This window comes from Leptonotus elevatus, chromosome 12 (assembly GCF_054856555.1).
Source record: "Leptonotus elevatus isolate MCC_2025b chromosome 12, RoL_Lele_1.0, whole genome shotgun sequence".
Classification (NCBI taxonomy): Eukaryota; Metazoa; Chordata; class Actinopteri; order Syngnathiformes; family Syngnathidae; genus Leptonotus; species Leptonotus elevatus.
This window is the reverse complement of record NC_141250.1, coordinates 14,304,396-14,328,613: the sequence shown is the minus strand read 5'-3', so window position 1 is coordinate 14,328,613 and position 24,218 is coordinate 14,304,396. Positions and strand designations below refer to the sequence as shown.

At 39.6% G+C, this 24,218-nt stretch overlaps 1 protein-coding gene across 2 annotated transcripts in view; it reads right to left on the bottom strand.

Moving 5' to 3' along the window:
- thsd7ba (thrombospondin, type I, domain containing 7Ba) overlaps nt 1–24,218 on the bottom strand; it is a 154,007-nt gene that overhangs the window by 126,733 nt on the left and 3,056 nt on the right. The window contains exon 2 of one of the 2 annotated variants that reach the window (XM_086091736.1): nt 23,479–23,619. The gene's annotated coding sequence lies outside the window, so the exon portion shown is untranslated. Of the gene's footprint in view, nt 1–23,478; nt 23,783–24,218 lie in introns of those variants that run through there. The other variant, XM_086091735.1, reaches the window with a different exon arrangement.

The following is a 24,218-nucleotide window of genomic DNA, read 5'->3' as shown; positions in this document are numbered from 1 at the left end:
GCCACTGTATCATACAACAGCATCAGATGAGCCTTGAAAAGTATAAACGCACACATTCGCCATCTACATCTACACTACACAATCTCATTTAACTTCAACCAGCGCACCCGTCGCAACATCAATATTTCACAAGATGTGCTTTAACAGTGCAGCCCCAGCAACATTTCATGAGAGCAACACCTCATGGTATGCTTCGGCAAGGAGACAAAATGAATCCACTAGCGAAATAACGCCTGCAATAAAAAGGTACCAACCTTAATATTGATGTCATTTTTCAACTCCCAAAACTGACAGCAATGACCTGAATGTACTGTACCCCTCAAAAGTATTGGAACGGCAAGGTTAATTCCTGTTTCTGAGGGTTTCTCCCTTCAGGCCCCTTTTTTCAGGACAGCATGCTTTGAGTTATGGATGCTTTTAAATGGGATTTTATTTGGATTCACAAATTTCACAGAAATCAAATTAAACCAGGTGTACTCAAATGTTTGTGGTAAATGACTGGCTAGAATGTTACACCCTTCCCTGCAATATTTGGTAGCCCACTGAGAGCTGAAGGAACAGCTGTTGGGTCCACATGTTGGTAATTCAATGAAATTCTCAGACAGGACGAAGAGTGAAGGAAAAAATAAAACTGATCCCGCAGTCAAACGCATCGAAACACAAGGGGACACAACATACCGACTCAGTGTGAGAGCCATGATCTGGACCCTATGGGGCTTTTTACAGCATTTAAGTGCTCGCTGTAAATATCACTGATCATTGCCAAATGGGTAATTCAATTTCATGTTCAACAAAATCTAATTTGTGGCTCCTTTATCGCCTAATTGATACACTTAGTTTGAATTACTCTAGACACTCGTTTCATTTTCTTTGCCCCTTTTAAAAATCATAAATGCACAAAAGCACAGGTTGAACACACAAACTCTGACAACTATGCTTGCTTCGTATTGGTTTTCCAAACCAAAATTGACAATATCGAGAACAACCACAACCACCACGGCCAACCATTATCCCGCCACCCAGAGTGGGGGAATCCAGGTCCAGAAAGTAAAAACCCTGAAAATGTTGGCTTTAGGCACTGGTGCTTCTACTTGACGTGTAGAGACAAGCTTGTTTACCTGCCAGTTGAGTAGATGCACCTGTGGCTAAAGCCAATCTGTGGCAGGGTTTTTACTTTATGGACCTGGATTTTCCAACCATTTTTTTAGTTTCCCCAGACACTATTTTCCTCATCATTCCCTTATCTCTCAACCTTGCTTCCGTCACAACCACTGAAACCAACGTTGAATCTCCAAACAACTTCAAACTTATGACTATTCTCTAAACTACTAACACGACCATCTCTCTACCAATGAACAGCGCTTTACAATCCAGTCAATCTCAACAATGAAACAGCTCTCCTCTGGCGCCAACAACCTTAAAACCCGTATCCTACCGAGAGGTGAACATTTGCAACGCTAGTGAATGTTGATTTCACATCAGACAAGAAAGACCATTAAGACTGTTTAGAGAACATTTAAGAAATGCTGCGACCTTGAACAAACCCTGACGTCAAATCAACATTCGTTAGCGTCCCAAGTGTTCTCCCCTCAATGGGAGACGGGCTTAACCTCCTAGCCACTGCTAACTGCAATAAAATCACTGGCATAGGTCCAATCATATCTTGACAGACATAACTAAGTCAATATCTATAGTCACCCCATTGTCCCTCTCGGCCAAGGTATCCCCCAAAGTTTAGTCATGGCACCCTCGTATTCTTCCAGTGTCTACCCACTTAGATAATCTGCTTTGCTTCGCCAGTGATGTCCTCCACACTCAACTCTGTCAAACTTCATCTCAGGAGGAAAATCCTGCCTTTAAGTCAAGTTCCTCAAACTAAACTGGGTTGGAGCTGGACAACCACAGCTTCACCTTCAAAACTGATGGCTCCAAAAGGTCATACAGGTCAAATTATTTTCAGCAGAACCTCCTCCTTAACCAGCATGTCAAACACCTTACAATGATTGCCTTTTAGGTCAGAGACGTAAGATCATTGCCCGCCTCCACCAATCTCTCTCCTCCCCAGGCTGCAAACATCATACACACCTTCACGTTCTGTCTGGACTCCTGCCGCAGTCTCTACTGTCTCCCTTCAAAAAACATAAAAAAGAATAAAGCTCCAATTCAACCAGAACTCTGCTGTATACTTTCTCGCAGGGATCCATGATCCCCTGGCTCCTCATCCCTCAGAGGATCAATTTCAAAATCATTTTCACCTAAAAAGCACTCTAACGTGGCCCCACCCAACCTGATTGAGCTTCTCCATCAACACACCCCCACTCACACCCGCTCCTGTCTCCTCCCATCAGGCCCAAGCACAAATCTTTCCGAGGACGGGGCCTCCCACCCTTTGGAACTCACACATCCATGACTCTTCATTTCGCTCCACTTTAATAAAAATAAAAAAAAAGCACTCAAGACTCATCTATTTACCACTTTCAAAGACAGTTTCTTCTGTGCCCCCTTTTAAAAAGAAACTTTCCATCAACCTGTATAGTGTCTTTGGGAGTCCACTATTAACCCGGAAACAGGCCCCTGACAAAGACTAAAGAACCCAGAAACTACTTCTGGTGTGGTACCCACCACTGAGCCGTCAATGATTACCATTATTACAATGAAATGTCTCATTATTCTGCAAACTTGCACCATTGATGTTGATATTTTAGCTAATTAAACGGACAACGTTCACTGTGCATCACCTTCTCAAAAGTGTGCACCGCGCTGAGGCAATTAAGACTGTAAGAAACCCCAAACATGTTTTAAGTCATAAATGCTTTTAATGGGTTTAGGTAATTGGATTTGCAAAAATGAAATTAAACCTGAAGGAGTACCATTTGAGTGAGATATATGACATGTAATGTACAATCCTCTGCTGCAATTATTACTTCGAGGTGGGTTGTATTTAGATTCTGACAGGAGCAGTGCATCAGCAGAAAGCTGTGTCTGACCTTCCCTGCTGTTGAGCGCATTACACTTCAATTAACGACAACGGCCTGCTGAGAGCAGAAGGAGCAGCTGCTGGGTCCACATGGTGGTAATTCGATGAAAGTCTCAGACAGGGGGCAAAGCGAGGAAAAACTTGAGCCACAATCAAACACACCGATGCACAAGGGGGCACAACACACCAGCTCTATGTGCCTTAAAACCAAGGAGTGAGAGCCTTGACCTGAACAGCATGGAGCTTTCCCAGCATGCAAGAGCTAGTTACAAATATTCCTGATATTTGCCAAATGGGTCATTCAATTCCATGTGCAGCAAAATCTAATTTAAGCCGCTTTCCTCACTTTATTGATATGTTTATGATAAATTATTATAGGAGGTTCATTTCAGTTTTATTTGCCCCTTTTAAAATTGCAAATGTGCCATCTAAACATTTTACAGATTTTAGTTGCATGATAAAGTTTCATGAGAGGGACAAAATATTAAGACCACCTTTCAGCGTGACCAAATGTACAACCACAAAAACGATTAAATGAACATATTAATGTTAAATGAATGCCTCTGGAGTCCCTGATGTTATTGTGGTTTATTCGCCTGACTTCCTTGTAGGCAGTTCAGTTCCCTCTCAGTGATGCGAGTGCGAATGGTTGTTTCTGTAGGCGCTTTTCCATTTCAGGTTCCAGAACGCCCTGGTCACTTTCACTTCATGAGTGTGTGCTATTTTGTGTTCAACTTTCACATCAAATTTCAATGAAATATATTTATGTTTGTGGTCGTACCATGCCCAAAATGTTGAAAAACTCATGGGGTATGAATGCTTTTTTCAAGCCGCTGTACATATGAAATTGTAAATTTGGTCAAGTAACCTATTGTTATATAACGATTTGGTGGGTGGACAGTTGTCTCTCGCTCTAATAAAACCAGGAAATGGGCATGTACAGTGGAGTTTCTTGCCGCATCGCTAAAGAAATGCTTCTAAACTGTCGGCCAATCAGACGGCAGTGGCATCACGTCCATGCTCGACCTACTTTCTAAAGCCAGGTTAGAAAATGTTTTAAGGGAAATTTCCATTGAGGGGGGCCAAAAAACAGTAATAGAAAAGCGGCCACACAGGGCGGAACCAGGCAGTTTAGGGGTAGAACCGGTACAATGAAAACGGGTCATATGCTGTATGTGCCCAGTGATTGTCTGGTAGGTTCTGTTTGGTCGCAATGTGATAACACCCTTTGTCTCCCTGTCAGAAGAGCCATACATGCTTCATGATAAATGGATTGACAGAATAATTGTTTAAAAAAAAAATGTTTATAGCTGTAAATAAATAAAAAAAGATGAATTTCTTTTTCAACATGTTCTGCACAAATCTTATTCATTAAACAGAAAAATAATAAGTTGACCTAACATTGTCATACCATTTTAAAGATGAATGGAGTCTACCTTACTAGAGAGAGAATAATAGTGAGTTGTGTGTATTTAAGAAAAATAATTCCTCCAGCAGTACAAAATGTCCTGTCATGTATAGAAAATTATTCTCTAAATTGACCTCTATTAAAACAGATATTCAATACTGTACATTGTTAAGTCGTGTGAAAAATGAAAGCTGAAAGCTGATAATTAAAAGCAAGGTTGTTTTTTCCCCCCCACACACACAATAGACACCCATCTGTCACATAATGTTTTTGTTTTTTTTGCACCACCCATGTTGTGAAAAAAGTCACCTTGAAACTTTGAGCGTGTGACGCAAAACCCAATCCTGACAACATCATTAACATGAAAAATGTGCAACGATACATTTGTGCCAACAAGATTAAAGCCCCTAACAATGCCCAGACCTTATCAGAAAACTTTACCAGCAGTGTAATTACATGGGCACCAGCCAGCCTTCAACAGCACCGTTGGCCTGATTGGATCTCACCTTGACTTGACCTACTTGACCCCAGGCAACTGAAACAACTCACCTACATCAAGACAAGAAACAATGCATTAGTTAATCAGCTGATAAAGACTTCAGATAAAAATGTCCTGATCCTATTACACTTTGAAATAACTCCTTTTTATTGTTCCCGCTGCAAAGGATGGAGCTTCCTGTAGGACATGGTGATCATTTTTTATGTTGCAAATTCTTTTTAAAAACGTTGCAGGACAGAACAGGAGCAAGAGTGAGATCATACAATTTTAGCATTGTTATACTAATATGCTATAATATTGTGTCATTGTAACCGTGACCAAAGCTGATGATCCAGAAAAAGTTGTTGCAATACAGGAAGTACAGTATTTTAGAAATCCCCGTCACTTTCATTTTCAGTAGTAACTCACGTTATAATGGAGTTGATTATCAACTCAAGAAATGCAAACTGTCATAATGAATCTTTTTGCGCCTACATTCTGAAAAGCACGAGAGAGTGAGCATGCTGCTTGTTTATAGAATTGACATACAGGTGACTGAGCTCCAGAGGATTTTCGAGCATCTGACGCATCTAAATGTCAACAATCAAAACAATTGAGTATTTACTTTCTCTATTGTAACATTTAAATAAGCACATTTGAATGGGCAAACAGAGGCTCGGAGTAGCATCTGTTAAACATGGACTGTGTTCTGAATGAGGCGGTCCTCAAACCATGCACACGGCGCCATTGTGCTCCAATATCGTATTGAGTCAGTAAGGGTCATATCTGTGTGAAACCAATCATCATTGATGGGCTTTTTTTCCCCCTTTGAAATCCTTCGTACTGACATGTTATGGGAATCTTTATCATTTTTTGTGCCCTAAGGTTGTAATTCTAGGAACCAATTATTGGATCCCCATGAGCTTTGTTAGGCCCCTGTGTTACTCACCACCTGGAGCACTGTGTGGGTTACTTTGGACATCAGCACCCCAATGACCTTATAGTCAAGTTCCCTGGAAAACTTCATCGTGCAGTTCTTAAACTTTCCTCAACAAGTACTGTGTATGGCAACATCCTTCCAGCAACCACTTATCATTTCTGACATGCATTCTAAAATGCAGTTGGGAGTAGTAAAATATAGATGTGGCGAAATTAAATAAAATGCATGACTAAACTACATACAGCCATGAAAAAAAAATAATAACATGCCACTCTTGTTCCTTCAATTTCCTGTTCATTTGAAATAGTTCACAGTAGTACAGCTAAAAGGTACATTTGTTTGGACAAATACATCAATGACGACAAAAACAGCTGATATAAGAGTTGAATTTAAGAGCTGATTGAGACGTTTTCCAAAGGGTTTCTTGATAATAACCAGTCACTTCACAAATTCTTACCCAAATAGCTTTCACATTGAACAGCCAAAAACGGTGCTTTTAGTTGAGTCCTTCCATGTTTTCTTTTGTGACAGTTAACCACTTGATACACTTAGTGGCACCAGACATTAAAACGACCAAGAAATTGTAGAAAACATGGTGGTCTCTTATTTTTTTCCTCCTTGGTTGTATATGAGAATATGACTCAAAGGGGAATTTGCAATTTGACATATTACTACTACTACTAGCCCCCAAAAGTAACGCAGAATTACCAACATTAATGCTGAACAGGTACGTTTATCATCTCTTTTTTATTTTTAATTACCTAAACATAAAAAAAAAGAAAAAGAAACTCGTATGCCTGTTGACCTAAATTTATGCCCCGGCTCAGGCACTGGTTGAACGGTGGTAATTGTTTTTAAAAGCCATACTTTATTAATGGCAATTATTATGGCTACATAATATGCTCATCATTGAAAAGAGTGTGTTTATTCTACTTTCCTATGCATTGTTTATGGGTTCTATAGTTACGGTATTGCGATGGTTTAATTTAATTAATAACATGTTCTTCATTGTTTAGGCTTTTTAATCTAATGTTATGCAACCTTTCATAATATCACCTCATTTATCCGTTCAAACAATGACGCTGTTGCCATGGAGCATTTGCCAAGGAAATTAACATGTCGTTCACATTTCGATGATGCCGCATCAGGATCAACCTGGGCTTCACTCTACCACCTGCATTAAGCTGATACTATTAAAAAGTGTCAATCAAAGTGGCAAAGGCCTAGGTGTGTAATTTACAGCCTGCCACCGAACCATTTATTTGTTTCATCAACACACTCTTAACTCAAAACATGTCTCTCAAATCAATTGAAATGCCACTAATCCACTTGAGCCATAGCAACACAAACGAAGAAGAGTTTCACAACTACTGTACGTGGCTCAGTACATTTAAATAATGTTAGCAATAGTAATATTAGTTATATTATGGGGGGAGAGAGATAGAGAGAGACTATTTGCTACGGCATGGCTTTTAAACTGAATTAAAATTACGTAGTGGAAACAAAAAAAAAGTCTACCTTGTTTTTGATCTAACGATTAAAAAAAAAAAAAACGGCAGTGTTGTGTCTCCTTGCAATCAATAACAAGCTAACCCCTTAACGTATTGTTAATAAGAGTTTAGAGCGTGATCATATCCATTCAGCAGACTGACACACGAGCCAATATTGTCTGTCAGCTTGCAGATAGTAATTGATATTCATTTCAGTTATTATGACGATCCATAACTCAGTCTGATACATTCAGTAAATATGTTCCTATAAATTTGAAGAACTAATAAATGAGTCAAGTGTATAACTTGCTCGTCACATTAAATGCCAGTGGTCTCTCTAGCCAATTATAGTGAACCTAAACCACAATCAATAGACTCGCTAATCTAAATTCACATACCATCTGTAGCTTCTACACGCCTGTCTGAATGTTCCCTGGCTCTGGTAAGACAGTGATTAAAATCAGCCAATACTCGAAGACAGCAACACAAAAAAATAATGATTTCCTGCTACACTTTGGCCACCTCTCACTGCAATTGAAAGATAAGCACTTGAAAGAGCTGTACCCAAATAATGCACTTTTTTTTAATGAAAAAAAAAAATGGGCCTGCTTAAAAACTGAGAAATGTGAAAATAATGTGAAGGTTCGATCTATAATAAATGTTGAGTGAATACTCCAACATAACGCCATGCTGCGTGCATCAAATCAGAATGGTGCATTTGCGCAGTGGCCATTATTACATTGAGCCTAACTGCCTGAACATTTCACATCTGACTTTGTAACCAAGCAACACCCCTTGGGATACATTCATGTCAATTATGAATAAATCAGTAGTTCCTTTTGATCATGGGAATAATTAAAACATTCAAATCCATATAGTCAAAGTGGTGTAATTCAGTGCCGGTTGGCATAAAGCTGTCTGGCGCAGTTCATAAGGTGTAGCTGAAAAACAAATATTTGCCCAAAAGTATTATTGGTACATTTCCCTACAGAGCTACTGGGAATTCCATCAATCCATTTTCTAAAGCACTTTAAGGTCGAAGGTGACCTGGAGCCTATCCCAGCTGACTTCGAACAAGAGGTCAGTCAATCCGAATTCACATATAGAAAGCAATTATTTACACTCACGTTCACACCCATGGGCAATTCAGAGTATTCAATTTACTAAATAAGCATGTGGATGAAGAGGAAACTACCAGGAAGTACTCGGAGATTCCACACAAAATCATTGCAAGGGATATATATATGCCTTTCCTGACTAAATGGCCCTACTGGGAATTGTTTTTCCAATAGAACACCAATGTGGCCAGAGAACCATTTGCTAAAACATAGGTGGTGTTTGTAATATGATCACTGTGAAAATGGAATCCATTAGGTAGATAATAGCCATGTGCGAAATAATCCGATTTGTCCACAATCTTGTTATGTTGTGTCAGGGAAATTTGACAGTGACAGAGTAAAAAAAAAAATACAAAAATAAAATTAAAATAAAAGCCCAAATCATGTTACGGTGTAGTCAGAACTGATTAGTGTGAAAACTACTTTGTAGTGTGCAAAGTACAGTCTAATGCAATGTGTAATTTTCTTTTGTCAGGTTAATCCTATCGTAACATAATCCCTCGCATAAATAAGCAAAACCCAACATAAACTGTTTTCAGCAAGACAAGATTCTAAACTAATAGGTCGCCTTTTTGTACGTTTCATAATTCTGAAATTGCGTGCTTCTTTCTTGTTATATGCCTACTGTATGGAACTATTGTCATCAAGCTCAAATAGACAACACTGTCTTTTTTTTTAAATCTGTCTGTGCCTCATTCGAATCCGCCAAAATCGCATTACACCACAATTTAGACCTGGTTTTACCTAGTCTAATATGAACACTGTCACCAAATTGCAAGATGCCAGCGAGGCGTAGCATGTCTACCAAATTCTACAATCAGACTGTTGGAATATGGGCATATTATTACTTATATTTTTAATAGCAGTCCATGATGTGTCTCTAAAACGTTGATTATTGATCACTTCAATCACCGTTCTGCAGAATTAACAATCGGCCACCAAAATTGTTTACATAAAACAGACTTTGGGCGGGTTGCTGTGCTCACTTGTACAATTTTTTTTTTTTATTATCGAGGGCAAAAAAAAAGTAAACGGCAGAAGATCCAAATAATTAGTTTGAGCAAGAAGCAAGTCCTCCCCATCAGACTATGCAATTCATGGAACCCTGACCCAGTATGCACGGGTCAATTCGCCTTCAGTGATCAGTCAACTTGACCACAACACAGACTACAAAAGGCATTCACGATGGGGGGGAAAAGGTGCTCTCCTCTCTCAATTGCTTGCGGAGATGACAGCCCAGGATCCTGAAATTGTGTTCTTGCTGAACATTGGAAGATAAAAATTGACAAAATGCTAAAAGCCTTTGTGAGCCTTTTATTTGGTTTTCTTTTTGAAGAAACAAACAAACACGCAATTGGATGCGTTTGGGGATAATTTAGTAACATAATATAGACTTTGAGAATAATAGATAAATAATAATAATAAAAATTTCTAACAATGCTAAACTAGACTTCTCCCAGCACGAAAATGAAGATGTATCCGGTTTTACCCTAAGCACAGTCTTCGTTCCGTCACCAAATTGCCAGATGCGCCCGGGGCATGGCAGCTCTGCCCACCGGAACCCAGTGAAGCCTAACACGGTCCCAAACACAGTAGACTAGACTTGCCCCGGCGTGGAAATGACGATGTGCCCGTTCTTACGCCGAGTGCACGAGCGCCTGTCTACGAAAATGGAGTCCAATATTTGTCTTTGACACTCTAAGAACTTAAATACATACATAACCAGGGTTCCCCTGAGTGCTTTATTAGCCTTTTTTTGCCCCCCTTCCTCCCCGTCAGGCTAAGCATCCAGCCCCCCCACCGTCAACGGAAAAATAAGTGTGCACTGCCTTCCCCGCTGATGAACGTCTAATATGACTCTGAGGGTCGTCCGCAACCTGTTGGCGAATATTTTCCCAGGCCAAATTTTCTTCCCAATCTGTACCAGACCACCAGACTTGGGCAAGCCCTGTATATATGGTGTATATAGAATAACACCATTTTTAAAAAGGCTGATTTTGGAAATGCGGGACATTATGTGCAAAGAGCCCATTGCAGATACATGCTGTAATTTGCCTCGTTTAGTAAGTGTTACTTTTCAAAGGTTCTTCCACCTACAGTATTTAATACGCCAAATCCACAAACATTCTGACCTGGCACTTGGCCATGTGTTACTAGGGCCTGGCTTTGAGCCAGGACATTCAGCGACAACACGAGCAACCAGCCAGCTCCAGCTATTATCCAATTGTCTGAAAGCACACAGTCTGTCCTAATTGGATGGAAACAAGCTGAGAAACGGTATATAATGGCACTGGAAATGAGGATGGAGAAAGAAGTCACCTACGGCTCCAGGTTGGAGCATAATGAAATAATTAACCGCCATGGGATCCCCTCCTGTGGTGCGCCAGGCGCAGAAGTCGGGAGTGTTTTCAAATTGGCAACATTTGTACGGAGTAAGGAATAGACGCAAGTAAGACTTGGCACGCTGATTCCTATACACCTGCTGTTAGGACATACAGGGAAAATGTGCCTTTATTGAAATGTCATGAGCCTTTCACCCCTTGACTGCCCATCACGACAGAATGATCGTTGATCTGGCATCCGTATCCAAAAGCGGCAGAAGGTTTCGTTGCACACGAAACATCCAAATATCCTCCATTTGAAGATTCAAAGTAGCTGTGTCTTTCAGTTCTGCTTTCTGAGGAGGCAGGTTGCCAAGACTTTACTGAAATAGTTCTTTCTCAACTTTGTGCTGCTGAATTTAACTCACAAAATAATCTTCCACTGACTCCTACTGGATGGGTACCAAATGTATAACATTTTCACACTTGACATGTTTACATTGAAAAGTCCGGTCCCCTGAACCAACATCTTGCGGTATACATTTTAATGTGGGGATGTCAGAGTTGTTCAATGGATAAGATAACATGCTAGCTACAGTATATTGTATGTTTGCATTTGAGTTTGGAGTTTTAATTCCTCTTTTTTTTTCTTCTTTTTTTGAGAGCTCAGTATTCATTCGGTAATTTTACCGATTCGACATGTCATCATCATTGCTCTCTTTTTTTTAAATTTTATTTTATAATTTTTATTTTGTATGTGCATGAGTATGTGCATATGCGTGTGTATGTGTGTGTGCGTGCGTGTGAGTGTGTACTCATTAGTTCACCTAAAACCTATTAAAAATCCCATACCGTTTACCTAAACCAAATACTTCAGAATCCAGCTAGAGTCGTGAGGTTGTCAGGAGACCCGAGGAAGGATCAAAGAAAAGAAAGGAAAGTGAAATCCAGCACCGACCAGACATTACCTTTCACCAACCCCAGGAACATCTAAATTCCAACAAAATTAGGAAGTTTTAATTTCTAAGTCTGCTGTAACATGCAACCCGGCAACAACTTGACTTCTCTTTTTGTGACCCCGATCCCAGTAATTCGATTCCTAGGAGTTGTTTGTTTGCTTGCCTGATGATTTTGCTTAATTCTTATACATCTACAAAGTGAAGAAAAATCAGTTATGAAGCATCAGTGTAATCCTGCAACTAACAAACGAAACAAACAAAATCAAGGTTTAATAAGTGTTTTCGCTAAATTAGCATTTTTGTGGCTCATCAAAGCACAATGAATAGCAAAATTGAGAACCAACCGCCAAGACATCCCCAAAAGCTTCACTTGGCTAGATGCTCGTGCGTTCTCTACCACGGGTGGTTGGAGGTCGAGGAAAGCTCGATGCTACTTAAGCCACACCATCTAGCCAGCATCAAGCTTCGACTAACTACTAATTTGGCTAAACATGTTGTGGAGTCGCTCCGAAGTCAGTAACCATCATCTCTGTGGTGGCAAATAAGCTACCCTTCTGACATGCATCATTTTCACGAAGGAATGATAAAGAAAGTTGGAGAAACCATGCTAGTTGCTAAGCTAACCCAAGAATGACATGTAATTGGGATAACAGTAACTGCTTGGTTGATCAAGTTCAGTTTTCGCGGAAGTCTGGTTGGAACTGCCTTAAAGCAACGAACATCGAAGTATCTGGACTCTGGAGAGAAACTCATACTCGCTAAACAGAATCAGAACCGGTAATTATTTAAGTTCCGTTACAGTTTACATCCGCCAGGAGGAGTGGCATATAAGGTTAAATATTTTATAATATTGTACAAAATATCCATAATACCAGCCATGTGATTTTTTTTTCACAATTTTGATTTTGACTTTAGCACATAAATGTTCTTTAAATTACTACTTACTTCTTTTTTAAAGTCAATTTAGCTTTGCTTCAAGACAAGAAAATAGTTTGCTGCTCTACAAATGATTTATTATATAAAAAAAGATAATCAGATTGATCCACAAAATTAAAGAGGTGTGCTTCAAATGAAGTCATTGATTCTCAAAACTGCACCGCAAAAAGAAGAAAAAAAAAGTACAATTCGAGTCTTGAATGTTAATCAAAACTATATCCCTTGAGACCCATGGAGAACACAGAACAGCAAAAACAACACTAATTAGAAAGTCAACAGTTGGTTATTACTTTAGCTACAGTGAATTTCACTACATTAAATACTCAAATTATATAGAATGTTTTTTCCAATGTCATTAAATGTGAGGGTTGTTGAAAAGCATTTAGCTGTACATGGGTGTTTGTTTACATAAAATGTGGATGTCAATTCAGCTTAAATGAGTAATTAGCTAATCATGGCGGGAACACATCAGAGAATTCTCGTATGCATACTTGCATTTGTAGTATAGCATTACAGAAAAAATTAAATCAATGTATCCAAAATCTTTTTGATTATGCCAATTAATGTTGAGCACTGAACTGACATATGGCTGAGAACAAGAAAAAGAAGTTTCACTTGAGAAGAAAAAAGAGAAACAACTTTGGTATACTTTGACATTTCTTGTGTTCTGTTAAAAAGAGAAAATCATGTTAGAAGACCAACTTCAAACCCTTTTTTTTTTAAACACCTGTCATGAATGGGTAAGCCAAAGAGATAAACGATCAGAATATGAGAATATTATATATGTTTTTATTTAACAGCCTTGATCCATTTCTGAATGCTGCAATAATACATGAGCTTTAAATATTCATTAAAATACCTACAAGGATTTGCAGAAGCGAGATAGTAACTTACTGCCAAGTGGTCAGTATTCAAAAAGAGCTTTAAAATGTAAAATCCCATTTGTGGCGTCTTATCACAGCAAGTCCGACAAGGAGCGATAGTTGCATTGAAAAGTGAATCACTTTAAATAACGTGTTTCTTCAAAAGGCGACTTCGCCGGGATGACACGCTCTCGACTTTACCAAATCAGACTGCACTTTTAATGTACTGTTATTTATGGCATGCAATCATGTAAAATATCCTCTGTTTCTAAATGTATAGAACACAAAAAGGTGGTTGCTGAATTTCAAAGCGGTGCATTAAGCCCGCCCCGACCGACTGCAGCTGCACATTTCCATGACATCAAAAGCTGGAACTGTATATTTTTGCCAGAGGTCATGTGTTCTCTTCAGGTGAACTACTCCTTTCTTTTCTCATTAGATGTAATTACTGCTGACATCTAAAAGACAGCAGGAGAATAACAAAAAGGAAAATGTCAACGGAAGAAGGAGATCTGGATGGGCAACTAGAAAAAAAAAAAGAGAGCCACCATCGGGGGGGGAAAGCGTAACACTAATTCTATTACTGGAGGGAAGATTTAGTGAATATAGCCAGTGATCCAGAGTTAATAGGGGTGATGGAAGAAGGAGATCTAAGCAAAAGGCCAGCAAGCTGACAGTCCTGTGCCTGGGATTTGCGACAGCCTCTTCAAGTGCCTTGCATCTGACTAACTCCCAAAGAATAACCCACGTGGCCAGATGGAAGGAGCGACAGACAAATAAGGCGGCTGCTTGACAAGGACCCCCGAGATAAGGCATGCTGAAGCCGTACTTTTGTATTCCGAGAGGGGCAGGGCGGTTATTGTAATTGAAAACTGCTTGGGTGCGGGAGGTCAACAAATTCAAAAGGCTGACAAACGTGCTTGTGTTCCAAAAGCGGGCGCCACTATTCTTTTGTCTAAATAATGACTGGAAACTATTGTTGTTATTTATTTATTTAAAATCAATAATAGAGGTACATACAGAAGGGAACATCTCCCATTTATTCATGGTTCAGGTTCATATTGTTCTGAATATTAAACCAACATATCAAATGTTCTTTCTTTCAGAAAGATATAGGCTAGTACTTGCTATATGTGAAGTGGCAAGTGCAATCTACACCTGTCTGTCAGAGCTACAAGAGCCGTATCAAATATTATGCACCAAAAGAACACCATACAGTGGCAGTGCTAAGCATAAGAGCCAGGATTTTCCTCCCAGCTGGAACTAGAACCCCCAAAAAAGGAGAGAGAGAGAGAAAAAAAAATCACTTTTTGTCATATCTATTAACTGTCAGTGTGACCTGACAGTAGTACATGCGGAAAATGATCTGTGAAAAATTCAGCCCTCTCTAGCCCCATCTTCGCACCTCTAATAAGATTTTTTTTTTTTAAACCACTGCACTTGAAGAAAAACAACCAATAAGGCACGGAAGGTGTGACTGATGAGGTGTCAATCCCTGATGCAAAAAAACGTGTTTAACAACTGGGCATAAAAGTAGCAAACAGAAGCAGAGCAAACGGAAATAGACAGGTTGGAGTTGCCTTTAAGAGGCGGAGCTAAATCAGGCATCTGGACTTTGGAGGATTTTGAAAATGACCTGTATCATCTTCTCCCTCCTCTCCCAGTTAAAACCACTTAACAAGCACATGTGCAAAACAAAGCAACATTCAATCAGTATTTATACATTTTTTAAATTAACCTAACCTGACACACATTTCTTGGGAAAGGTGACTCCAGGTGATGAATCATGCTCCCAAAATGTTAGCTTGAAACCACATTGGGGTTTCAGTATTCTGGTCATGCCACCGATGAAGAGGATGTCACAACAAATCCATGCTGACACTTCCCTCCCCCTAAAAAAGAACATTTTAGGAAAGCAGTGCATTCCCTTTCATCCAGAGCATTTCATCTGTCAACAACAAAACGCGTCACAATATTGCTCAATGTAGCAAGCATTTTGCATTATGATGAAAATGCATAATAAAAATGCACTCCATTCCGTATTTTACCAAACACAAGCTCGCTAAGATTGTTGGCATTTGGATTGTGGAGAAATCCACGGGACATGCCCTACTTAATATTAAGATCACGTGCATTTAAAAAACCCCAATTAAAACATAATAAAGGTTTTTATTAGAATAACTGTTTAAGTTATCACAGATGAAGTAATGCAACGCTTCAGTGCCGTTCTTTGCTTCTGCCAAGCCGGGCTGGGTCTCCCAAATATGAATATGAATTAAAAGCTCATATAAGCAGCACCATGAGGGAAATGTAACCTGTACCACTCACTCACACACACACACACACACACACACACACACGACACACTCACGTTGCCTCCTCTTGCTCTATTCACGCTGCAAGCAAGTTGATATCAGCAGAGAGCCCCGAGTGGAATTTAATATTAAATACCTTTTTTGCAGAAAGATGATTTTTTATTTTTTTTTTTAGCCCCAAGGTAATCATTTTTCAGTTTACTTTTGAGGGGTTGTTTGTAGTCTATAAACGAATCATAATTTAAGAGAACAGTGCGAATCCATGTAATTTTGGTGCTGCTAATAAACAAGGTCATCCAGAATCAGCCAAGCAGCAGTCAAAAGAATATGCATATGTAATTTGATTAATAGAGGTTTTCAAGGAATGTTTACGCTATTAGAAAACATTATCAAAGTTAAATTGAGTGAAAATGATTATCAGAATGCTCTCTCTTTAATGATTGCATGGGTGATAGGAAACTATTCAAGGGTATAATGGCCTTTTGTATAATGGCATTTGCTCATGTGGGCTGACTGCAGACAGAAAAATGCAAACAACGGCATAATTATGACTCGGAAATGTTCAAAAGTTTCTAGCTTATTTGGAATTGTAACTTTATAAATATATATATATATATATATATATATATATATATATATATATATATATATGCGTTTTTTGGGGAATACATTTTCAGGTTTATTCATTTATTCCCGGGCATTTCAATTGCTGTCAATTATACACGGGTTTTTGCTATTAGTGGGCCAGGCCAGACCCTATCTCCTGTGAATGCAGCGGTTGACTGTAGAGTAAATTTTAAAAGTTCTTAGGTCGATATATTGCTCTATCATTTGATTGAATCAGTGATTGGTTAGCTTTTCTATCAAAACTCGCTGATCAGGCCAAAAATCCTGATTGTGTACTGCAGTGAACATACAGCCAAGTCATTCGAGTGTTCAGCAAAGTCGTTCGTTATTCGAACGCACTGCAAAGTTGTTGTTAGAACGTAATGCAAAGTCATTCAAACGTCATTATAAAGTCATTCAAACATATTGGTAAAGTTGCTCAAATGTATTAAAGTCACTTAAACGTATTGATAAAGTTGTTCCAACGTTAGGGATGGGTACCTTTCACATTTGAACCAGTACTGTTCCAATATTCAGTACTTGGGAATCGATACCGGTACTCAACGGTACCAATTTTTGGTAATTTTGTACTCTCTCTTTTTATTTATTTTTTATTCGTTAAATTGTATTTATTAATTTTGGTGGTAGTACATGTTCATCATTGTTTAATAGTAAAATCTTAAAAAAAAAATAATTAACAATTACCTTTCAATATATAAAGTTTGACAAATAAAAAATAAAATACAATTTCATTGAAATTAACCAGTAAAAATAAAGATTTAAGATTTTACAATTACTGAAGTATAATTAATAAACATAATTTAATATTACAAAAAACAAAGCGTGAATCAAAGTTCTGTGCAATGAACAACAGTAAATAGTAAATCTATAAATGAATAATAAGTGATGTTATCTTGTGCAGTTGTTTTTCAAGAACGTAAATCCTGCAGCGCTATGAGCTCGAAGTTTTAACCCACAATAGACTCAAATATAAATAAATAAAAATGACAGTTGGAAGAGGACATGACATGAACAAAGAGAATAATGGGTTCAAATTAATTATTTGAATGTACCCGATGTGGTCTGTAATGCTCGCTACATTTTGCCCACAATCTTTTGCTAACTTAAATATGGTCACCAGTAGTATATCCAAATTTTAATGTCTATACACCTTAACGATGGTGAAGCCGTTTGCCTTCCAGCATGATTCAATCGGAGGGGGAAGACGTGGGCGGGCTCCTCATACAGCGAGGACGCCGCCGACAACTCCCTCTCAGGCGTGCATTGTCAGAATGCACCCGTACTTCAGAAACTGTATTTTTTTGGCTTGGTGCCGCAAAAATCTCGCTCGTTTCCAAAACCCGAAAATCTCTTCCACTCCCGCGCCGTCACAACTTTGAAAGACGTGCTTCAGAACCGAAACATGGCACTGTTTGATTTTACGTGAATCGGTGCTCGGAAGGACCGACCCAAGTCGAACATATTTGTAACACTTAGGTTAAATGCTAAAGACGTTGCATTTTTTCCCTTAATGCCACGAAGCATTGACTTATGCATGTGCAATTGTGGCTTTGCCTCGTGACATTACGAGAAATACCCCATGGATTTTAGCATTTGGCTAAAGTTTTACCAGCTGCCCCAAAAGGGGCAGTGGTTTCAAATCTTAATAGAAGCCGGCAATGGACACATCTGTTGCAAGAGGAAGTTCTTTGAACAGATTCGCTGCCATATGCAGTGTGTTAGCAAAGACATACTGTGCTCTACTATACAAAATGCAATATAATCTCCTTTCCTTGGCTCCCGCTAATGTGGCCAGATAGCTTTATAAAAAGATTAATCTGCACATAAAGTCTCACACACTAGTACAATTTCTCCAAGCGGCTGTGGAAATTAAATCACACTAGACAAACATTTAATTTCTGGGAAGCTAATGCCCATATTCCATCGTTATTTGTAGGGGGTGGGGACTTCTTAGACAGATCACCGGTAATTCCAATGCTGTTACTGTTCGTGGTTTGTATGGTGGACTGTGAAGCACCGAAGTGCAGGGAGCCAAGGCGCGCAGGTGTCTTAGTCAGGAGTCTATGGAGGCACTAGGACTGGCCCGTTTGTTGGAGAACCATAACGCCAAGCACTATGGGCTTTACCGGGCCATTCAGAGAAACGACCAAAATCAGAGTCCTAACGCCGGATGCCGAGACGAGGCATGAGGCCTGAATGGCTGCTGCAGGAATTGTGCGACCAGTTGAAATAGGATCACGCATAGGTCATTTTCTATTTGTGTGTTTGACTGTTTGGCCCATTCAATTGCTCCATTGTGTTTCACTTCACTCGAGCGGCAAGATATTTGAAGCTCAGACCGAGCAACAGAGCAAAAATAATGGACCAAGCGACGGCTTATAAATACAAAACCTCCTAAGGTGGTGCACTCATAAGGTACCCCTGTAATAATTATCATAATAAGCTCAACTCAAAGAGTCTTTTGATTGACATTGAATAGAAGAGTAATAGAAAAAAAATGTCAAAACCAGGAAGTAAGAAAACTAATTACTGTCAGATTCACACCAAAGCTGACTTTGTCCCAGATTTTCCTGTGTCAATGTCTGAAAGGTTCCACACAGAATTGAGGGGATGAAGCCGACCCAGCAATTTGCTGGGTAGTATCAGAAAACATGTCAGAGACCCACCACTCACTTTGCTCACACTATGCTATTGAAAGCAATTGTCGCAGTTTGATTCCGTCTCGGTATTAATCCTCCAGAAATGGTGTCCTGTGTGAAAGGCACAGACTATTAAATATTGAATCTTTTTAACTCATTTGCTCCCAAAAACGTATAAAAATGTTCTATTTGAAATATTGTGATGGTCCCAAAAACATATTTATACGTTCTTTTTTAAATGTTTTTTTTTTCGCATGCTAGCGCATACAGCAGACTTTGATGCAGCCTCTGACCTGAAGAGGTCGCTTAAAGCAATGGTAATGATTACAAAAACAGCCAGCAGGTGGCAGCAGAGTATAGGTTCATGTTGCAACAAGCTCTTTTCCAAAGCGTTTTCAACAGATTTGTGAATAATGATGAAACTTAGCTAAATTTGAATGCCAATTGCTGCAAATGTACTTTTTTTCAGGATGAATGAAGAGACTGATCTTTATTTTGGTAGTTTCCATGTTTTTTTTATAGCAATAGAACATGATAGTCTGTGGGCCTTGCAAAATCAGTCAAAACCCAGTAAAACAGCAGGGAGCAAAGGGGGGTTGCTTCAGTGAAAATATGGGAGTGAATGAGTTAAAAGTCTCTGATTCACCAGTGTTGCTGTCATGCAATGATCCATGGTAGTGGTCCTCAACATGTTTGCGCCATGGTCCGGTTTCACATAAAGCAATATTTTGATGGACCAGCATAGAAACAAATCGTCAAAATTACAATGCACCATTACACTGAATGTAATTAGTGAGAGCTCTGTGCTTCTCTTTAATAAGCACGATCAGAATGTAATGGGAGACAATGAAGTACCGTCTTCAGAAAGACATGATGTTTGAAACGGAAGCAAGGAACTCAGTGATTTTTATTATTTAATTTTTTTTTTGGGGAGGGGGGCGGTTTGAGACAGTTGCCACATATTAAAAGAGTGTGAGAATCACTTACAGTGATAATTCCATATTTGAAGTAGGACTGCTAAGCTTGTCTCTGAAATGCAGATTTATTTTTCTTGATACTCTTTTTCTGTCTCACCATTTGACCAAAGAAGCTTTTCAAAGATGTTTGTGTTTTTATTCATTTTCAGCTTTTTTTGCTACCAAACCACATGCCCTGAACGTGTACAGAGGCACATGCGGATGCTCCTGGTTTTTATTTTTTAGTAAAGCTTCTTTCAGACTGATGATCAAGTCCAGAAAGTAAAAACAGTGGCAAAGATTGACTTTAGCCACGGATGCTTCTACTCACCTGGCAGGTAAATGAGCTTGTCTTCACCGTTTAAGTAGAAGCACCTGCGGCTAAAGTTAACCTGTAGCAGGGTTTTTACTAACCCTGGATTCCCTATGAAAAGTGGCCTTGCAGTTGAGGACAACTGATCGTGGCGTTACTTTTCAAAAAGTCGTATATTAATTGTAAACTCACATTTTTTTGGTCACAACGCCGCTACTCTAATTTTCCAATTCAAGGCGCCTTCCCATTGCGGCATAAGTCCTCTTCCCGTGCCGCCCGCCAATGCTGTGCCCTGCTAAACAGTGTGAAAAGGGCATTACCTTGCTCTAGTGTTGTGTCATTTGAGAACAATTGTTTTGATTGGCAACATTCCATGAACCGATGGGTATGTCCACTCAAAGTAAAGTTGCATCTCTCGCTGGTAACCGTACAATTGTCTGTGAACGCGATACAGAGTGAACATGAACCAAAGGGCTGATTCATGTCAAGTCAGAGAATGAATCTTTCAAACGAATCTTTTAAATAAACTGATTCTGGTGATTCAATACAGTGAAAAGCTCTGCTGTAAGAGTAACACACAGCCTGAAGTAGTTTGATACAGCCACAGTATTCAATCAATAATCAAGCTGGGATGCAATTAGTAACGTGGAAGGGTTGTGAGATTCACGTCAGATCAATCGAACATCGAGGCGGGCTACTCATTCGAGTGATTCACAACCCAACAGTTTGTCCCACGCTGAGCCTGAATTCATGCCGTCTATCTTCTTTATATGAAGCATTCAAGGTTGGAAATATGCATCTGTCAAACGTCCCCCATTACCCTGGCTGCCTGTCACACCTGGGGCAGCTCACAACCAGCCAGAAAAAAAAAGACAGAGTGGAGCTGTCAGCATGAGAACCCTCAGCGGACTGAAAAGGCACCAGCTTTCCCCGTCTCTCCGGCTCTAATTTCCTCAAAACTCTGATATTTTTCTGGGTCCCTTGCTGAGTGCTGGGTTAATGACAAAGACTGCAACGGGCGAGTAGCTGAGACGGCTCCCTTTCCCTCAAAGAGACGATTGTTTTATTTATTGCAATGAGACAGTTTCGAGTATGTCGCATATCCATCTGTGGAAGCTGAGTGCTGTTGAAGGATGGTGTGTGTGTGGGATACAAAAAGAAATGCTGGGTTTGGGACAACCACAATATATCCCACTAATAAGGGAGTGGAGTTGATCTATCTACAGGGGAAGATGGTACAATATCAACACTATCTCTTTTATAAAAAAAAATAAAAAAAAATAAAAAAAAAAAAAAAGCATTCCGTCAGTATGGTAAGAAACTTTCATCCGTCAGTGTAATCGTCACTAACTGGGTCAAGTACGTAAGTCAGCCCGTCACTTAAGGACGACTATTTTGTTGCTAATTGACGGACTGATGAAATTTCCAACTATGTCAATCGGTCCTAAAATAGTGTAGACAAAGTGATGAGGTGTAGTGTGGTTAAAATAAAATAAAAGACTGACGATTTCAGTTTTGTTCGGATTGAAGAAATGACGATAACGGAAGAGGAAATAGAAATGAATCGAAATACTATTTCCACCCATGAGATTTAACATCCCATGGCAAACTACAAGAACGGTAGACCAACGACTCGGAAACCAATGTATATTGGTACAAAATAACAACCAGTGAGTTTTTACAAGTTTCTTGTGCAGTGGGCGTTGTATCATCATCCAAGCTATAACACTGTGGTAAAAAATGTGTTCACTGGAAGTTAAGTAAAGAAAATACTTCAATCCAGATTATTCCATTGTCTGCTTTTTGTCTCACCTCAACAACCGTCTTTTAACATCACAAAGCTATTTCTCTCATTTCTGCCCGCAGTCTAAAAGAGCACTATAAAGTCTGTCATGAATGAAATATAAGAGCACCGCTGTATTACTTATGAGACTTAATGTAACTTTGCTCTCAGCCATTTGCAGGTTTCATTTTCATGCATCAGTGTGTATTAGTATACGGAAGCCAGGGGAACATTACAAGAGCGTGGTTTCACAGATTCGTTATCAGCAAAGACCACCTTTAATCAAACCAATAATGTTCACATTAATCATTATTGCAAAAACTATCTTCCAGGGTCTCCCAGATAAATTGGAGGCATTACAGCCGGCGGACTGGCCCACCAAGACCACATTAGTCAAGTGACACCGTGAATTTCGTGGAGGATTTTGAGGATTCCAGATGCCCTGTTTTTCATTTAAACGTGACTAAGTTTAAATGACTTTTAATGAGAAGCATAATAGGAGAAATGCAAATTGAAGTTATTCCAAAATCCAAATCCTATCACCAACCGTTTTGATAAATGCTGAATAGCAATGTCACCTCTGTCATGGCCTAACCTTTCCCTGTGTCACACAACAGTGGACTTCTAATCATCTAATCATCCTGTTTCTCAAACCGGAAGAGTTAATGTTCCGTGCAGACCGATTTACACTCGGTGTCATTTTGACTGCACACGTGTCTCCTCTGCTCCCCCCCCCCCCCCACCTCTTTATTTTCACCAGTTCTCCCTAGTGCCATTTACAATCCAGAGATGAGCCATTCAAATGTGCACAGAGGAAAGTCAAATTGTGCACCATGCAGACTGTGCACGGTTTTATCTCTGGATAAATGAATGTAAAGTCACATTGAATTAAAGTAGGCTTCGTTTCTAACTTCATAGCTTTTTCTTCTTCTTTTTTTTGCCAGCGTAAGATATGTTTTCAAATGGCAAGAGTCCACTCAACACCTGCTGATCAAGCTCTCACAAGTCAGAAGTCCCTTCCATGCAGCAGCTTTGATGATGCTGATTTACAGCATGTTACTGTCCGTCCTTCCTACAATTCTGAAGGCACTTCTCATCCTCCCCTCTCATACAATTCAAACAAGATTGCTGCAGTTGTCATCGCCGCACTTCATAAGCCATACTCGGACCCTCCACCAAAGGAATGAAACAACTTACCTCGCACTGTCCCTCAGAGCTTAACATCAAATTCATCACAGCAAAACAGCGCAGAGCAACACAGAGAAATCAATTTGTGCACACTGGCCAGTGAGCAATGAGCTTTCTAGTGTTGCGCCACCTCAGCGCAAAGTGAATAAATCACAAAAAGGTCTTACCTGGGCTCTTGGTGATGCCGCTGTTGCTGCTGCTGTTTGTAACAGATCATATCTCTGCAAGTGGGACAGCATCCGAGAAGGAGAGGATGGAGAGGAGGCAAGGAGAGCGAGAGGGAGGGAGGGAAGGAGCAGGAGGAGCTGCTGAAAAAGAGAGAAAGAAAGTGTCAGTGGGCAACAAGACAGAAAAAAAGAGAGCGAGAAAGGAGAGAGCAGTGGCAGTAATGCTCTCACACAGCGCTGCGTTACACTGAAAAGGATGTACTGGCTCGAGGAGGTGCTACTACTCAGCCAAATGACATCTGCGTCTCTCTCCAAACCATTGGCTAAGAGGAATGATTTCCTAATATGCTATCCTTGCTGTGTCCAAGTGAAAACACCCCCTCTCCCTTTCCACGGAGTATATGCATAAATGCAAGTAGTCTTTATGCAGCCTTCAAAGAGCTTTGCCGCCCCTCCCTTTTTCTACTCACTGCTATTCTCTTTAGCTCTTTGCTCTCTAAAGTTGTCCCTAATGTACATTCGTTTTTCTTAATTGTTGCAAGATCAGTTCTTTTCTTCTATTTTCCCCACTCAAAAAGAGTAATTTGTGGAATTCAGTAATGGTTAATTATATATAAATATTTTTTTGCCGACTAGTCTAGTGTACCCAGTCTCATCAAAAGTCAAATGGGATCAGCTCCAACTCACCTGCAACCCTAATGAGAAAAGCGCATAGATTAAGATACTGAACTTCATCTGTC